We start from the raw sequence: 20,323 nt of genomic DNA, 5'->3' as shown, positions 1-20,323 counted from the left end.
GTATAATGCGATAAGCAGGACCGACTTGAAATGCTTATGCACAGCAACGAAGTATCAGGGGCCTTTCTGATGTTTATCATTCTGGATTTGTGCACTCTTTACCCATCCTTATAGTCTGCCAAATGAACGAGTCTTATTGTGCAATTTGCTGGAGGGGTTTTCAGAGAGCTCTTTGGGTAATGGGAGAGCCCAGGCAGAGTTTCATCAATACCTGTTCCTATCCAGTGATCATGTTTTAGTTTAAGGTGATCTTGTTCAGGTTGTAATTCCAGCTTTGATGTGAATTATCTTAGCTCCTTGTTTTCAGTCTATGTTCATCATAGTCTTTTTATTTCAAAATATGGAGGATGTTGATGTCTTCTCAAGTCAAAGATTTTGGCTGAATCCACAATTCTTAATACCTTGATTTTTGTTTTGCCACCTTCCCCTCCCCCTTTTTTTTTCTTTAATGTGTTTATGCATTTAGATTTGTAGTGCTGTTAGACTTTTAGAGAAGCCAAGAGCCTAGTAAAGGGTGGTTCATCCATAAATAGGAAGGACTTCTGTGAACCTGGCAGGTGATACTTCTGAGTTCCAAAACAACTGGCCCAGGTAGTTATGATGGCTTCTAGTTGAGTTGGTAGCACACTTTAGTTTCTCTGGGAGGGGGAGTGGAGAGAGTAGCTGTGGGAGCAGGAGAGAGCTGCCCACCTCTTGACAAGTTTACTGTAAAAGAGCAGAGATGGAAGATTTTCCAGATCCTTATTACAGACAGAGGTTGGGTGGCTGTTGACCTTCAGTGTGGGCTGACAAAGTCCAGTATAAGAGTCTCTGTCTACTATGGCTGGTGTCTGGCACTCGAAACACTCACCTCCAATACCCACAAGGGTCATGCATCTTACTGAATAGCCTCCTGCATTACCCTCTAACACAGCAGATGTAGATAATTTATTTGCTACAGGAGAGATGCTGGTAGTAGATGGCAGTAGAAGCCAAGCTGACCACAAGGAAGTCCTGAGTACACTGTACACATTTTTGCTGTACTGCTTTTTCCAAGTCAGCAGTGTCAGAACTCAGAGCTGGCTTTGGCTATTCATTGGATAGCTTCTCTAATTTACATTTTTCCTCTCAACTCTCCCAATTACTTTAAAGGCAACTATAGTGTCAAAACATTTATGCAGACAGTGTAAGACAGTTAGACACACAGTATCTAATTAGGAATTCCTCAAATAGTAACATAGTATTGGCAGAAAAAAATATTCAAAAATTTGTGATTAGGCTTTTGATAGTTAATTGGAGGGACTTACTTGATAATTAAAACAGAAACTTCAAGGGATGTGGTAAATTAACTCCCTTAACTAGTCATATCATTACAGCTTGAGATTTGCAGTGTAACCTTGGTTAACAGCGGTTCTACAGAGGATCAGACATCCTGTCTTATTTCTTCAGAGCAGGTTCATTGTTTGCCTGGCTTATCCAGAAATAATTATCATTTATTTTTTGACTTTGTTTATATTCTTTTGCCTTGGAATACTTCAGTGACTCATGAAACTTATGTTACTTACGGATTTGAGGCCAAGTTGGATGCACCAGCTCTTATATGTTGAATCATACAAGGACATGAATTCACAGCTTTGCAATAACAAAAATATTGGAACAAAATATTAATTGCCAAGATTTCGCTCATTTCACTGTTCCAATCTGGGAGAAAAAACAATTTCAGAGCCATCTAAGTATGAAAGCAACAGTTGTAGAGGAAGCTACCATTTCCCAAAAAGCCCAAGTGACAAGGATTTACCTAGTACTGGAACTGACATAGGAAAGATAGCAGCCTGAAAAATTTATGTTTGCTATTAGTAAATACCTAGTGTAACCTTTAAAAAAAAAAAGTTAAATATTTAATGATACTTGTATTCACAGAATGCTAACAGACTTAGCTACCCTCCATTTCTGCTGTTGATTTTTAAAAAATATGATAAACATTTGTGTCTTCAGAGGCTTTTATGCTTTATCTCCATTCTCTTGGAAACTCCTTTTGCTCAGTTGCTTATCTAGCTTCATATCTTGGATCCAAGATACTTCATACTTTTCAATTCTGTCATTGCTTACAGAAACAAAACCAAGTTGTATATTAAGGCAAACAGCCCTCAAGAAAGGAATTCACAAGGTGTCAGGATGTCAAACTTGGGGTGACAGCACATCACTGCTTTTTCAGATAATTTTACAGCAGCAAGTACTTGCTATCAAATCAAATTCTTTAATACAGGAAAACATGGAGACCATGCACACTTGCTGTGCTTACTACACTTGTCTATATTCATAAAGAGGTATCTTGTTTCAGGGTATCTTGCCACTACTACTCAGTAAGAAACTGTTGAGTGAGTTTAGACCCCATTATAATGTTATTCTTGATTATGAAAGTGTTCTTAATCCAACAGCATCAGAAAAGGAAGAGCAAAATAGTGACATCAACGGTTGTTCCTTTTCAAGGCTGAAGAGTATTTTGACCATGTATTTTCAACTGAAATTACTTGTAACTTGTTCAAAGTGGTACCAGCTGAGAATTTTCTCTCCCTTCAAGAGATAGTCAGCACTAGTCTGGAGGCTTCTTCTTACTTGCCTTACAGATTTTTTTTTTTTTATATTGAAAAGCAAGTCACACTGACTTCTGTGCACAACTCTTGGGAGTATGCCCTTTGCGGATTGAAGAGTGTTAGTATGCCATTCATATACATCCCAATTTAGGGCATTTGCTGCTTCACTCTGCTACTTAAGGGAGAAGACAGTTCTAAAAAGCTGTGACAAGTTGTGTTCACAACTGCTTTGTGGAGTATTTTTTCTCCTTGTGGGCCAGAAGTGACATCTGGAAAGCAATGAACAGATCTACTGAACCATTTCTGAGAGAAGAAACCCAAGTGGCCAACTCTAGCCTCAAAACCAAGACGACCTTTGGTGATGAGCTAAGAGAACACGTGAACAGGGCGGTGCTAACCCCACACCCCACTGCTGACCCGAGTATCCTTTCTGTCAGCCAGGGCCTGCCCTTATGCGGGAGTCAAAACCAGAACCTCCCCACTAGATGGAGAGCTAAGCACACATAACCAAGATGAGACCCCGGCGCTTGGGGAAGGCTAGCACATTCCCAGTTGTGTTTTGTGATTAAACTCTATTCATCCGTAGCAAGCGCAGAAGAACAAATTAATCAGCCTCTGGGTTTTTTGGATTTCTGAGTCTTTACCTATACTCAAAACATGTTAGCAAAGCTTGCTTCCCACATGTATGGCATAGGTTGTACTTTGGTACTTCAACTAATGGGTTATTTGGTATCAGAAAGTTTTCTCTCCACCAGAGGTAAAAATGACAAGAATAGGACTTAACTCTGAATAAGGGAGTAAACACTAACCACTGGGCTTTGCAGACTGGATTCAAAACAATTTATAACATGCTTTTAGGTATAATGCAGGACTGAACTTGAGATTCATGAGGTCTTGGTAGTTTTACAATTTTTTTCAGCAAAAGCTTGGTACACTGGATTGCATTGATCTAGTAAAAAGGAATTATATGAAGAAACCTGAAAACAATGTAAGTCATCAACTGGGGAGACAACACCCACACAAATCCCTCTCCATTTTTTTTAAAGCTTAGAGACTTTGTTCTACATGTGACCTTCTCTATGAAATGATGGTTTTATTCTTTGCAGTAGTTACTACTGAAACTTTGTTATTCGTTGCAAAAGATAATCCAAAAGAAAAGTAAAAAAAATTACCAAACTAAGAACATTAGACTGAAAAATAGGCAGTCAGCCTTGACTGATTTTTAGTGAGTGTATAACATTGATTTTATTACAACAGCATAAACTTGAAATTATGACCATTTATCTAAGAAAAAACCCAGGACCAGAACATGCCTAGAAAACAGCTTGGTCTTTTTTTTTTTTTTTTAACCACAATATTAAAAAGCAGCCTGGACAGCTAATCTAGTGGTAAGGCTCTCTGTGCTCTTTTGCCAAAAAGTTTTTATTGCTTGAGTAACTAGGCATATTCCTGTCACACTTTAAAAAATTATACAATGGAAAAATAAAAAGATATATTCAAATAGCCTAGAGTTTCATTGCCCACTGTGAGTGCTTTTTTGTTATTTCAGGTCTTCTTAACAATCTCAAGACACCTAATATAAAATCCAAAAATATATAAACTGGGAAACAAAGTTGAATATTTACCTACAACGTGCTAATTTTATGTGCTGCATACTAATAACACAACAATTTTCATACTTACCCCATTCTACTAATTACTAGTCTAAATCAAATACCTGTAAAAGAACTCTTCCTTTTACAACAAGACTGTGTTTTTATCAACTGCTTAATACTACTAAAACACCCCACCCTCACACATGGTAACAACCTTAACAGTAGTTTAGTACTTGAAAAAACTAGCTTTTTTCAACTTTTATCATACATTAAACTATAGCAACATATCACTCACCTCTTTAAAACTTGTAAAATCAGAACATGACCTAAACATTCTCTTTTCAAACAACTTATTTGGGTCTTTCTCCAGCTGCTTTTAGCTAATGTGCCCCTCATGTTAATCAGTGCTTTGACTTTGGGCCGAATTACTCTAAGTTTATATAAGCCTGCAGTGTAGGCTAAGTAGATTTTTTCTTAGATTAGTTACTATATTGTTCTTTTTTCTGTTTGAGAAAGAGGATAATCAGGTATTTCTCCAACGTATCTTTTTCATTATTTTCTTAAGGTTTTTTATGTTACCCTAAGCTACTTAGTAATTTTTTCTAAAACTCTAGGAAGAAAATTTTTTCTAGTGCTCTGTGTATCTTGTTTCTTATATTGCTAAGCGTTGAGGCTTTTTTTAGGAAGGGGAATTTCTGAATCTGGTACACTTTATGATGGGGCTTCAATGGAGAGTAGGTTGCTGGATATCTTTAGGCTTGCTTTGCATCTTTATCAGTGTGTTGATCATGTTTATGGAAGAACTGGTAATATATCACTGATACATTTGTATGTGATAAGGGGAGGTCTGAAAGGTATAAAGTATTCAACCTATTCCACTCTTGTTTTTACTTAAGGAACAGTTTATTTTATCACCTGTGCTGAGTTGATTGAAGTGCACATTGTTTGCCTGAAATGATGCAGTAAGCTATCTGTCCATGTGTCTCACAAGCTTGGTGGCTTCTGCTAAACTTTGATGTTAAAGAGCAAAGCAAGCTGTCTTCTTTTTTTAATTTATATGCAGCATTTTCTGTTTCTTGCTTTCATTAATGTAAAATTTGTTTAGTTTCATTTTTTTGTTAAATGGAAAGAGAAATTCTTTGCTGTAATATTACTAACATGGCAGTCTCAATTCCCATTTTCCAGGGAGAGCTAGGTTGCCAGTGTATTTTTTCTGGGCTAAATAGGAAGTGCTTCATAATTTACTTTTTGCTTGTTACCATGTTATAAAGCAAGCAATTGATAAAATATTTTCACAGCATAGCGTGTGTGTAATGCTTTTGGGAATGATTGAGGAAAACATGTATTAACAGTTACCACATAATTCAGGGTGAGGCCTGGCATGGTTATCTTTTTGTTGACTTTCAAATGCTGAAATCATAGTTACAACTTCTACATGTGAGGGTACATACATGCTTCCATTTTTGTCTATATGGGACTTCAGAGAACAATATTTCAGTACCTGATCATTTCTGGATCCAAAATGTTGCTGGGACTTTGCTTTTAAAACCAGCACTGTGGTTACACACTCGAGCACCATTAAAGCACCATGTCATGATTTGCAGTCATTGTTATGGAGTGTTTTCAAAAGCCAGGAATCATGAAGACTGCATTTTCTAGCATATTCTGCCTAGCTGACCTCCACTACGTGTGGACAGTCCCAAGTTACGGCACTAACCATGACATTAGAGGGTAAGTAAGGGGTAGTATTCTGTAACTGTTTCATACAGTCAAAGTCCACTACCAGCTATAATTCTTTGCTCTGAAGAATGGGGAATAGTCACTTTCTATAGTTACTACTGCCTTGTTTAGCTATGCTGGGTATGGCATTTCACTGTGACTCCTCATAGCCTCTAGCATTATAGGTAATAATAGGACTATGTTTTTGTTCTTTTAATTAGTGTATTTATTATCTGGAAACAGATAATTGTGGTTACGTATTTCTGCTTTACAGTAACGGGTAAAAACAGGGAGGAACAGTTGGAGTGTTTTTTAAAGTACCACAATCTTTGTAAGATGTCTTCTCGAATGTGCTCGAAGCCTGCGCTGTTTCCTTTTTGTCACATCCCATTTGGAAGTGAAGTACATCCTAAGATACAAGTCCCATCGTTCCCCAGGTGAGACAGGCTTCTTGCAAAGCCTATGCTTGCAAAAGTATATACGTTGAGTAATCACAGGGACTCAAAATAAGATTTAGAAAAATTGTGGATTAAAAATGGAAAAAGGTAGTGCTTAGCTGTTCTCACCTGTGTTGTGTTACCCTGTTCACATCCATTTTACAGCACTGTGGGGACTTCAAGCAGTGATATGGTGTGATACAGTTTTAAGCTTTAAATGAAGGCAAGTGTAGAAAAAAGAGGAGGTAACAACATTCAAGGGTATATTGTAGTGGCAGGCTGGATGCTGAAACACAATTCAGAGACTTCCATATAAAGTAGCTCTTAGAGCTGTTTTCAAAAGCTTGAGTTCAGGTTATTTCTGTGCTAAAAAGTTCAAAATCTTCAAAAACAAACATAGCCAATCTCGATCCTAGTTCATATGTTTTAATTGGTACAGAGGAAAAAAAAGGTAATAAAAGGGGGTGTGTATAGAATAAATAATTGCTGAATGTAACCCTCCACTAAAGGCTTTTTTACAAACTATTTAAGAACAGAAGCTATATATAAACTAAAGCTGTAGCTTAATATAAGATATTTCCTTTCGCTTAAAGCAGTGCTGAGAGATGGCACTGGAAATCTAGACCTACCTTTGTAAATGTCCTTTACCAGCTGCTGACTAATAGCTTTGACCTATGGAGTTTTGCTAAAGGAGCTCACTACCTGTTCCCTTAACCTGAGGGCATCTTCTCTGATCAGATGCTTTTTCCTTCCATGCAGAATAAAGATTAACAGACAGGAGAGATTAGCAGAGTGGGAAAGATTATGACTTTCCTAGAGGCTCTGTGTGGGTAGAAGCTGGTTGGTAATTCAGGATGCACACCCAGCCAGTGGGGCTAATATAATATGCCCAGCCTGAGAAGGTACATTTGTACTGTAGAGCTAACTGAAGACCCAAGACAGGATCAGGTGGACTTTTGCTGGTCTGTGCAAAAGGTGCTACATCTTCTACAGCAAAAAAGCCCTTGTTATCTACTCCAGGTTTAATTTGATTTTTCTAAGTGTTTTTAGCTGCAATTTGCCTTTGGATAGTAAGTGATGTTTCTCATCTTTGTGGCATGTGTGAGCCAAACAGACAGGAATTGATCACTGGACTGGGAGCTCATATAAGTTTAGGGCTCATCAGTAGGCTTGCTATCCTCTCAGTAGTTCCGGGGAAAATACATGATAAGTGAAATGAGATTCACTCAATAAAAAATTACAGGATGGGAATGTATTAGTGTAAGTCAATATGGCCTAAAGGAAAACAGATGCTAGTAAACAAGCCATGTGGTGTTTCTTAAGTAGAAGCACTACGGCTGGAAAAAGTAATTGTGCCGGTGTAGTAGGTTTGGGGGACAAGTACTCAACTTCGCAGAAGTTTGTGAGTTGCAAGAGTTAGCTGTTCAGAGCTAACAGGATAAGAGTTAGTGAACTGATCTCATTCTAGCTATTGTTTAAGGAATCCTTATCTGCTGAGGGTTTTTGTTAGAAACAGCCACAACTCAGCATTTCTATTCACAGTCTGCAAGTAAATAGGTATAGAATGATATTTGTGGATGCTGCATTACAGTGAGAACAGACTGGTGAGGCAAGACAGTCTGGATAGGAGGGAGTCATTAAAGCAAAATAGACGTAGGTATCTTACTATTTCATTGCTTTTTAGCTTGCTTATTGGCACTGGCAAAACCGTTAAGAGAAATAAGCCTAAAATCTTGATACATGTGTTTTAGAAGGGGTGTTAAAGCATTCGAGCAATACAATAAAGCCTTGTCAGACTGATTTTAAAAAAGACAAATGCCTTTTAGGGAGGACCTGAGGAATTTATGTTGAGTTTTCAGAAGTCCCTGGGGTGACTGGGTTAACTATCCATTTTCTTCCATGGAAACATGTTTGCTAAACTAAGGTGAGAAATGCGGTAATAAATGGGTAAAAGTTGAAAGCATGCAACTGTAATGAGAAAACAAAGCAGCAGTTCCTAAGAGCAGTGATTAAGCTCTGGAACTAACTATCAAGGGGAAAGGGTAGGTTTGCACTGTCTGTCTGTCTTGAAATCCAGACTGGCTGCCCTTCTGGAAAGTGGCTTAGACAGCTAATATTGGCTGAGTTTAGTTCAGAGGTAATGGTGCAATTTAAGGTTCTGTTATCTATAGGAGGTCACACACAGTGACCTAATGGTCTGTTTAGGCCTTAAGCTTTTTGAAGCTACAAAGTGATTTGAATGTGAAAAGATTTGTACCTTACCACCTTCTGCAGAGTAGCCATGCTGCAGGTTTTAATTATTGTTTTTCTGTGATGCTTGTATTTGAAGCAGAGTGGCATCAGAAATTTATGGTCAGACAACAAAGCAAACAAGCTAGTCAAGTAATATCTAAAATAATTTCTGGGTCTCAGTGGAAGGTTACATTCCATTTTCCTGTAAGGTAGTCATACATCATCTGAAAGTTTAAATTTAACTAATGAAATACGTGTTTAAATTCCTTGATCCAAAAGTGAGCTGTTAGAGTACATATTGCCACATGTGAAACACTTCCCCCCTGCCCCGCTGTGGGTTGCTATAGTCGAGTCAGGAAAATGTTTTCCACCTCTGAGTAGCTTTATGCCACATGCTTGCTTAGAAGTGATCTTACAGTTTCTAGTTTTTCACTAGTCAAGGAAGTCTGTGGGCCTGGGAGAAAAGAGGTGCTTATCTTCTCAGTGGGTGCTCAGCTGAAGGAGGTGGTGTATGCTTTTCTGTGAGAAGATGTGGGCTGTCCCAAACACATGGGGCATTGTGAGCAATGTGGAGGTTAGGCTTTCTGGAAAGAAGCTATTCTTGCCTTGTGAAGAACAGAGATAGTTTCAGGCACTGGTGTTGCAAGGAGTTAAGCAGCTGTGGTGAACACAGGTCCCAGGTGATGCTCTGGAAGGGTTATGCTGTGTTAAGCTGTTACCAAGTACAAATGAACAAACACAAGCAATGTGGCAGTGGAATTAGGTTCCAGGCTAAGGAGGTGGAATGAAAGGGGAGCCAGGATGAAGCCAATTTAGGATTTCTGCAAGTTAGATGCAGTACATGGGAAAGGAGTCTGTTGCCTCACGTTAAGGGCTTCAGAAATTAAACACTGATTCTGTCTCACAGCAAATATAACTAGGTTGTAGTGGGTGGATGGGCCTTCTGTTAGCACCTGCACATCTCATGCAGATAACCAGTCTTACTATTCTTCTACGCTAAGCATGGACACTTACTTAATGCAGTTTGAAGTCAGTGTTGTTCAGTAAATTTAATACAAGTTGTAGTTGCTTTCTGTGTAGCTGCTGCAGACTTTGCCCTTAAAGAAACATGTCAGAGGGTGCTGAAGGGTAAGCCTCATCTTCTAACTGAAAGTCTTTTAAGATAATTCTTTTAAATACCTTCTAAAGTGGACAATTGATTTTTTAAAAAAAAATCCAGAACAATGAAAATGAGGCCATCAGGGGTAAAGAAAATGAGGCCATCAGGCGTAAAGAAAATGAGGCTTACAGGGCAAGAGTTTTCCTGTAATTGACTATTTGTTCTCATGGTGGTGACCAGAGGTTTTCACCAAGGGTAGCCCTGCTTTACAGGCAGTTTGATCTTCTGTGCTGGCCTCATGGCAGACAGAAAGCTGGTTCAGGTCCAGTGGTGCTGGATACAGATGACAATTGTTGTATTCAGACTGTCTCAGCCAGGTGAATAGCCTTTTGTGAAAACAGCATGTTCTCAGTTATTAGTTTTGGGTGTTCACCAACTGTTTTGTATGCTAGGTACAGTTATAAACCTGTCCTGTGTCCTTCCTGTTAAACAGTCTGGTGAGCTGCACATGGCCGGGACATGTGCCCTGGATGGGCTGGAGTTACAGCTCGAGCAGCTCAGTGTGGTGTGTTTTCCCCGGTATCCGTCATGGAGTTGTAAAGATGTCCCAAAGTGCTACAGATGTGCAAGAGTAACTTAGCCTTTGTTTCCAAGGTGTAGCACATGAGAAGGAAAGAGCTCAGCTTGAGTGAGCAGAACTGTACTTCTGAAAGCTGGTGTTGCATGAAAAAGAGGCATATTGTGGCACTATTCCACAGAAGTATGTTGGCATGGGCCTAATTCTGAGCAAGTGAGTCATCTCTGAATGAAATGCATCACAAGATTAAAGCATGTGCAGCAGAAGCTAGTTAGGAAACAAAGTGAAAATATCCCTTCAGATTACCTAGTAGTACAAATGTCTGCTGTAAAATGGCATCGCTTTAGTACCTAAAATGTTCTCTGATCTACATTCCATTAAAAACTTACTCTTTAACTGATTAGTTGTTTTGAGGCATGTCTTAAAGAATCAATCATGTGCAGTATTGTTTTAGCTTGTGATAAAGGTTTTTCTTTAGTGCTGTGCACGGGTTATGTTTTATTCATGTTTTCCATGCACTTGTTTTTTATTTCCTGGAAATGGCTGCTATGCGTGGTGACCCAGAGAGCCACCTAATGTCTAATCAGCATCTCCACACCTGTGAGGGTGAAATAACTGGGTAGTTTTCCTTAATGAGTAGCTGAGTCCCACAGTGGAAGTTTCCACTGCAAGGGGAAAGGCTATGTGTAGGTGCAAGCTGCTCTTGCACCATATTCTGTCCATCAGACAGTGACTCCCGTGGGACCTGTGAGTGGAAGAACAAGGCAGGAAGCTGTACAAATGCTCACTGCAAGGCACTTTCTTTGGGTCTTGCCATGTGGCAGTCAGGTGCCAGAATGTGGATTTCAGTTTCAAGCTTATATTTACCCTTGTATTTATCTCTGTGTCCATGCTGCAAAGGGCTTTGTACCATAGACACATCTAAGCTACTTAGTGAAGACAAGCAAGACAAAACAAACTGCGCTGGATTCTGAGCTTTTATACTCAACCTCTTGTAGGCTCTTCGTTCAGCTCAGCAAAGGCTTGCCTTTGTATCTCTTGATTGTACTAAGTCATAATTAGTTTGTGCATGGCTAATAGCAGGTTTAGTTGCTTTGGAATGTACAAGCTGCCATCTCCAAAGACAGTTGTGGCCTTATGGCAGTTTGCTAGTAAAGGGCTGAATCAGGTCAGCATAAGTGCTTATAAAAGCAGCAATAACAGCGTAGGGGAATATACTGCAGGGTATATGAAAATTTCTCTATAGAACATCCTGTGGTTATGAGCTTTTAAAAATTGCCTTCAGACTCTCACATGACTACGTTGCTTCCTGCTACCAGCAGTTTGTGTGCTTCATGGGAGCTGAACTCCTTTCTCATTAGTGACAGTAGGAATCTGCTCAAGGAAGGCCATCCTTCCTCTTAAACTCTTTTTTTGTGTTCCTACAACACCGAGCAACTTATCTGCTGCCATAAAACCCGTGTGCTAGCCATACAACACTTGGCTAGTTCTCGGACACTTGCGACTTTGTCACATGGCTCATTCTTGTGTTCTGCAGTGGTCTGCAGCTGGTCTCCTTTGCCACTCCTAATCTCTGCTGAAACATTTTAAGCTCCTAAGGACACACAGTGATTCACAGTAGTGTCATGGTTTATTTTCAGTATTAACATAGAGGAAGCATCATCTCACTGAACACAAGAGTCTTCAGGCTAGTGCATTAGTGAGTCCCAGTAAAAGCCTAAAGGTTGCTGAGCTGAGACTATAGAAATACTTTCTTAAACATAGTAAATTAAGAACTTTTCTTAAAAATGTGATTTCTCCTCTATCAGAGGTCTTGCTGGTGGTTTGTGCAAATCTCTGCATATAGCATGTTAGGTAGGGATTTATTTTTGTTAGATGAAAAATGCCCTACAGGGATTTCTCTAGCATTGGAGAGCAAACTGTTGAATTATGCTGGTCTCTGATGGCACCTTCTGGGTTTAAAATTCCTCAGGAAGGCTTAAGAGAAGGCTCAGCCAGAGTGTTTTTGTTCCAGTACCTGGAGGCAGAAATTAGTCTTTGCTCTTCCATTGGTTCCTCTTTAGGAAAGAATAAGCAGAAGTGTACTTCTAAGATGTGTTTAGACAAGAAAAGTTACAAAATGCAGCCAAGAGTTATGTAAAAGTTTAGGATCGCTTGGGGGTTTGAATTTTTCAGGCTCGCTAGGTTTAGAGAGGAATCTTGGAAAGGAGTAGCCTGAAGCTGTGATAGGAGGCCACACAAAGCTCTTGTGTGTCCAAGGAAATGAGTCCCATAGTATTTCTCAGAGGGGAAAATGCAACGCCATCTAAAACCCCCTTAATGCCAGTGGTTCAGATAAGGGAGGACATGGACCCCATGTACCTTTAATTTACAAATGAGCTAATACTAGCCCACCTGAATTAGGGTTTCCGAGTACCAGAGAGGACAGCCAAATATGAGTTGTGCCAAACCATCTTAGTGTGGCCTGCAAGGTGGTTAGGGAGTAAGGATGCTTCTCATGCAGCATTACCTATTGCACTGTGTGGATAACTAATCATACAGTCTCCTGTAGTTGAGAGACACCAGAAGACAGTGGTTCACCTTTTAAGATTTGTGGGACTTAAGATGCCGAGGAGAGCGCTTTTTTTGCTATGTGCCTATGGAGGGAGCCAACATGCCTTGGATGTTGCATGCTTTCACCACCTTTAGACAGCATTCATTGGGCAGGACAAATAGTATTCAGAGCACTCTTCCTGTTACCATGACTGTTTAGACGCATGATCCCGAGGGTTAACTGTTCCTCTGAGAATTATATTCAGATCACCCCAATTAGTTAACCTCTTCTGTAGAGATTGAAATGAGCCACAGATAGGCTAACATAAATGGAAAATGTGCGTGTGTTGGTGGTAACAGAATCAATGTAACTAACGTGAGAGTACATAGGTGTCACTTCACACTAAAAGGGAAAAAAGCTAGTTTATACATGTCAAGACAGAGATAATGGGACCAAGTTATTTGTCCTCTTGTCTGAGTGTGTTTCTGTGCATGATTTTCTGGGGTTGTCCTAGCCATTCCTTTAACTTGTGAGTAATAACAATTTTCTTGACAATGCTTCCCTTGTTATCAGAGCTTGCACTCCGATAGATGGAAAACTGACATTTCATATTTTACAGCCAGTTGACCTACTGGAATAAATGCACTTCAGCCAATTAGTCATTTTGGGGTTTTTTTCTCTTCTTACTTGAGATGGCTGGCTCTTTGGAGCAATCTTCCTTTCTACACTGCAATGTGATTAGTAAAAAGCAGTTAAATGTTACCAATAGTGTTTGGTGCTATCAGTCCTCTAAGAAAGAGTAGAGCAAGGGAAGCTAGCTTCTGTGTGCCTGTTGATGTGTGTACGCCCTCTTGACTGCACAGACGTGGAAGCAGCCATGTAGCAAGATGCTGATTCTCAAACTAGGACTGCTTCATGTTTAGTACCTATTTCTCAGTTAGTTTCCTGTGGCTGCATGATCATCAGGTAGATTGTTAATCCTAAGGAAGCAGTGGAAGAAATGTCTTCTCTTCAATGCATACAATCACATAAATCATATTAATCTAGAGAGAAGTTCCTTTGGCTCCTGTCTGCAATAAACACTTTATTGAGAATGCAGAGCCACTGGTGCTCAGTGATTCCCAGGACTGTGCTTTAGTGCAAGTAAGTTTTGCTAAGGACTATTGGTCCTTATAGATAACACAAATATCCTTCCTCCCCTCACGTGTTGGGTGATAGAACTCGACAAGAGCACTGACAGTGTCAGAGCTAAGAAGTCCTGCTTTGTAAAGAGATCTTTGAGGTAGCAATATAGAAAATCTACAAAATCTAGCCTGAAGCAAGTGCTTATTTTCAGCTGAGATCTTCTCAGCAGCTCCTTGTCAAAGGGAAGATGGAAGATATATAACAGGCTCTGATCCCTAGCTGTGAGCTGAGCTGTCTTGGGTTTGGCAGGCAAGTTAATACAAATACTGTCACACAGTAACAGTAAGAAAATATCTTCTTTACTTACTCTAATATAGACTTTCCTTGAGTCATTATTACCTTGAGCAGGTAATAGGCACTGCTGAGGGCAGCTGTAATGGAAATTGTGACTGGATATCTTGGGATTAAGGTTTTGTTTTCTTTGCAGAAACTATCTCAATGCTTGTAGCTGGAGAAACTGTTGTGTTATTCCTTCAAAATGTGCCACAATTAACATTGCCTATGATTGAGGAAAGTAGAACAGAGTTGTTCTGGCTATGGTGGAATGGGAGCCACAATAAAGGGATGAAGACCTGCAGAGACTATTCCCTCTTCTCTTGCACCTTCCATCAAGTGCACAGGTTTAATAATTATGTAGCTATATGATAATGGATGGAATTGGTACTGCTAGAGTTGAGGTTGTACAGAATGATTCAGTGTGCTTTCAACACTTATGCTGTCTAAATGGGATGGATGGAGCAGGGAAATAAACTCACAGGAGAGCAGAAAGTGAGCCAAATAAATTAGTGATGTGTCTGAAATTCTGTGAGTTTGAGGGGAGAATTTGTGTTGGCAGGGCACATGATTGCATGTGTGTGCTTGAGACAGATCCTACCCGGTACAAAACCCTGTGCTTGCAAGGGTCAAGGGTGTTGGGCTTCTCATTTAGATGTTAACTATGATCATAGTTATGTTAACAGATGTTAACATACTGATCCTGAGCACAGGGGTCTTGTAGCTACAGGTTGGAATGGAGGAACTGAAATGAGTTAAAGGCTGTTTCTTAATGAGTTGGTACTAATGAGGTGTCCTGCTGGTCTCTACTACTCCTCTGTTTACCCAGATGCCATTTACTATCATTGTTCTCTCAACTTTTCTGTGTGAAAGTTGAGTAGGGAATGTCTCTGCCCCTTAAAACTGCTACAAATTTGTTAGACTGCACACATGATGTATCTAAATATACATTTAGGTAAAGTATATAACACAGCTGCTAGGCAATTTATTTTCACCAGTGGAAAGACTGTATTTCAAGACAGTGGTGAAACGTCAAGTGAATTATGAGGTTTGTCCTTTTACTTACAAAATGAATCGTATATTCTATAATCTGAAACAGACTAGTTTTTAATTATGCACTGTTTTGCTTTGATTTACTAGGCACGTTATCTAGAGGCCAAAACACTAGCAGTTTTACTGTAGATAATCTGGAATGACTTAAGGGGCAAACATTAGACTGAGTATTTCTTTTTTAACAAGCTACCATAATTTTTTTGCTAGGCTTTCTTTCATCTTTTGCCTACAAGATTAACTCCTTTGTGGATTAGTATCTGCTTCTTCTTTCTGTTTTATGTTTTGACTATTAATTATCAACCATGTAGATTCTGTGTATAGCTTATGTCCATAGGTTTCTGGAGAAACAGTTGTAAATTTGCCAATGCAGGGCTTTTAGCTAATTGAAGAGATTTGAGACTGGAAAGATAAGATAGAAGCACCTGGTGGTTCAGTGAAATGTGTGCATCTCTGTGCTCGGGCAGTGGTCCTCAATCTGTGGCTGTTGGCCCTGTGCCTGGGACCCTGGGAAAGACCTGGGGCTGCAGGGAATTAAAGCCAAAATGGACACAGCTGCTGTCACTACGGAGCAGGTTGACTGGGAGAGCAATGCTGGTAGGTCTTAATTTCTTGGTACTGCTGTCCAGAGACAAGCAAAGACTGGGAGGCACAGTCAGTGCTGCTGTTAGACCACTTTCACCTTAAGTCTAATTTTCTGCTGATATGTTGTGAGGAGTAAGGCTGTCCAGTCTGGAGAAGCAGTGGAGTGCATCCCACCTTTGAGCCACTGCTGGGCTGCCTGTCCACAGCCACCGGATGCCAGGTAGCTTGGTGAGGATAGGTCCTGGCAGTTTGGGCACGGTCAAAGGCACCTGGTATGCAGAAGCAGCCAGGACCAGATGGCATCTGGTTAACTGGAGCCTTGTGGACCTCTTGGAACAGCTCTGGTTAGCAGCACGTGATGGGAGATGATATGCCGCATGCTCACTACAGTCCTGTGCTACTGATTAGCAACACTGATGTCTAATCTTCATAAATGTATGGTGGTTCAACCAAAAACCAGCGAGATTTTACCCTCTTGCTCTGGTCTCATGCTTGAATTTTGTGTTCAGATCAAATGCCAAAAGTTTCTGCAGACAGATAAGTTTCAAGTCAGACAAGCCTTTCTTATCAATGGATTGAGTGCTTGTGGTCAGTAATGAAAATCCAACATAAGTTGTCTTTGACTTTTTCCTGCATGCTGGTCATGGATAAGTCTGTATTCTGACAGCATATTGAGAGGCACTGTGGGTAGACTTCCAACGTTACAGTAACATGTTCAGCCATGTTACTGTAATGGCCAATTGAAACAGTTTGGATTAGTAAAGATAAGAGCTGAGAAAAACTAAACATAAGGACGATGTGTTAACATCCCAATCTACACATGATTGATCTAGTAGATTTGATAAAATTCTTAGTACACCAATGCTGTAAAACTGTTGTTAGATCAGAATCCCTGTGTAAAGTACTTAGTGACTTTACCTAGTGTAAAGTAACCCAAAAGCAACATGAGGCTGTTTTGGGCTGCCACTGTCTTGGAAGAGAGAGATGTCTTGAAGATTGTCTTGAAGGCAGATGATTCAAATAAGGGCTGTTATGTGAAAATAAGGAGATGCTAACCTTTAGTAGAAAGTATTTTAGAGAAAACATTACATCAATAATTTGGCAGAAGGTATTCAAAAGGGACACTGCAGGCAGGCCAACTGTCAAAAGTTAGTGAGCACTGATACTGTGCTGGGAGAATGACTACTGCTTTCATACCTACTGATGCTCTAGCCTAACCCTGCTTCCTTCTGGGATCTTAAGTTCTTTCAGCCTGTTTGATAACTTAGATAACTCAGCTGTAAAATGGATATATTTGCATTCAGCTTTTGTACTGGAAAGTGATTTATTGACATGTGATCAAGTGCTGCAAAGCAAGATGGCACTTGTCAGTGAGCAGTGGAATTGGATTTGTTCACTCAGATTTGTAATACTAATTACTCAAGTTAGATTTTTTTAGTTGCTTTTAGGTTATTCTTGTATCAGTACAAAATTGATAAAAAGGCAACAAATATATATGAAGAATTATGTAAGTAGAAAGCCAATTATTCAGTAGCAGTAGTCTATACTCTGTATAAGTGCTCCCAAAGTGTATAGTGCCCATTACTAGTTGTTTGCAATAGGAGGTAGAACAACATCTGCCTCACTCACAGAATCACAGAATGGTAGGGTTTGGAAGGGACCTCTGAAGATCATCTGGTCCAACCCCCCTGCCAAGGCAGGATCACCTAGGGCAGGTTGCACAGGAACGCGTCCAGTCAGGTTTTGAAGGTCTCCAGAGAAGGAGACTCCACAACCTCTCTGGACAGCCTGTTCCAGTGCTCTGTCATCCTCAAAGTAAAGAAGTTTTTCCTCATGTTGAGGTGGAACTTCCTGTGCTGCAGTTTATGCCCATTGCCCCTCATCCTATCACTGGGCACTACTGAAAAGAGACTGGCTCCATCCTCCTGACAGTCATCACCCTTCAGATATTTATAGAGATTTATAAGGTCCCCTCTCAGCCTTCTCTTCTCCAGACTAAACAGCCCCAGGTCTCTCAGCCTTTCCTCATATGAAAGATGTTCCAGTCCCTTAATCATCCTCATAGCCCTCCGTTGGACTTGCTCCAAAAGTTCCCTGTCTCTCTTGAACTATGGAGCCCAGAACTGGATGCAATACTCCAGATGAGGCCTCACCAGCACAGAGTAGAGGGGGAGGATAACCCCTCTCAACCTGCTGGTCACACTCTTCTTAGTGCACCCCAGGATACCATTGGCCCTCTTGGCCACCAGGGCACATTGCTGTCCCATGGATAACTTACTGTGTACCAGGAGTCCAAGGTCCTGGAACTTCCATGGAGCTGCTTTCCAGCAGGTCAACCCCTAATGTGTACTGGTGCATGGGGTTGTTTCTCCCCAGGTGCAGAACTCTGCACTTGTCCTTGTTAAATTTCATGAGGTTCCCCTCCACCCAACTCTCCAGTCTGTCCAGGTCCCGCTGAATGGCAGCACAGCCTCCTGGTCTATCAGCCACTCCTCCCAGTTTTGTATCATCAGCAAACTTGCTGAGGGTACATTCCAACCCTTCATCTAGGTCATTGATGAAGATGTTGAACAAAACCGGACCCAGTACTGATCCCTAGGGAACACCACTAGCTACAGGCCTCCAACTGGACTCTGCGCCTATGACTCTGGTTTCTAAATTAAGTTGGGGAAGAAAATTTGTCCCTACTCCACAAATAGCCTTTTTCTTTTTTTACAGTCAAATATCCCTATTTTAAAGAAATTCCATAACCAGCAAAACTGTTGGAACTCTTCATTCCCTAGCTTTGCCTAACAATAAGTGCTGAATATATGTACTGACCGTGCTATAAATATTACCAGAGCCTACTCTGACCAGCCCAAAGCAAAGACCATGCTTTTTAAATTTTTCATCACACAGTTAGCATGCACTGGCAAGGTTGTGGAGAGCTATATGAATTACTTGATATATATTGGAAGTCAGGTAGTCTCTCAAAATTGAATTCTCTCCAGAGCAGGAGCTGCACTTGATTATTTTTTAGCAGTAAGTTTTTAATTACCTTGTCACTTACGTAAACCAATTTTGCAGACAGATTTCAGTGAGTCTGCATATTGCAGTACAGCTACTGAGTGTAGCACAACATGGGTAAGTCTGTCAAGAGGGGTGTTTAATTCTTTGTATTCGTATCAAGTTATTGTATATAGAACTTTAGAAGTGTGCATTTTTAAATTTTTTCTCATGTAAAACGTATATTAGGAAAAAGAAAAACTCTACCAGTTGAGAAACACCTTTTAGCATTGGGACACAATGCTATGTTCACCACCTCTTAGTGTCAGGGTAACTTCATATAATTTTTTTGCTGTTGCGGTAGATATTTGCTGGTAGAGCCACATGACTAACTGCTGTTTAGGCAAATTATAGACAGATATAGAGGAATGGTTGCACTTCTCAGAAAAGGAGGAAATAGCAACAGGGTAGCTAATTAAAGTGACGATCTTGTCAAGTGAAAGGGAGGGCTAAGGGAAGGCACTGAAAGCTGAAGTATAAAGAACTGGTTATGGGAAACAGGAGGAAACACAGCCTCGTGCTGCACTTTCCTTCTGCCTGGTGACTAAAAAATTAGCTGCAGTTGTCTGTGTAATACTACCCTGGCTGTATCTGACAATTGCCATTTGTTCCCAGGCAATCTGTTTCGCTCATGGAATTTGTTCTCCTGAAGTAGATCTGAGAGAATATTTATATAAATATATCTGTCTACATCATGAATTTATTTTCATGCTGTAAACAAGTATAACTTGTAGACAGTGTGAAAGCTCAACAGTTGAATGGAAGAAGTAGAAAGTCACTCTGTAGAGAAAGCGCCATCTTGTAAAGAAGCAGTTAGTTTTTAAGTTGTACACACTTCAGCAGTGCATAGAGGGCTGTAATTTGCACTTCCTTTTTTGCTTCACGTGACTGTGCCCACTACTTCTTCCTGGACATAATTGCATACATTAAAAAATAGCATAAAGTTTTCACAGCAAATGGGATTACTTAACTGAGATTTTACACTTATTAAATTTTAAGGTCAGTGAAATTTCTCTGGGTCACAGCAGAATCAGATTCTCCACAATAGACAACCTAGGTTTGCTCTTTGCTTGAGACTAGCTGTGAAGGAGTAAACCAGGTGGTGAATGCAAACAGCAGTTCTGTGATTCTGGAGATACTTCGTGTGTTGCTGGCATGTGGGAGGTCAGGTGGCACGATCAGATCCGTTCCTGGTGACTGGAAAAAGGGAAACATTGCACCCATTTTTAAAAAAGGTAGCAAGGAGGACCCTGGGAACTACCATCTGTCAGCCTCACCTCTATGCCTGGGAAGATCAAATCAGATCTGATCGAAGAACAGATCCTCCTAGAAGGTATGCTAAGGCACACCTCCATCACAGGGAGGTGACTCAAGACAGCCAGCATGGCTTCACCAAGGGCAAGTCCTCCTGACCAACCTA

This window comes from Phaethon aethereus (assembly GCF_964289735.1).
Source record: "Phaethon aethereus genome assembly, chromosome: 4".
Classification (NCBI taxonomy): domain Eukaryota; kingdom Metazoa; phylum Chordata; class Aves; order Phaethontiformes; family Phaethontidae; genus Phaethon; species Phaethon aethereus.
This window is presented reverse-complemented; position numbering follows the sequence as displayed.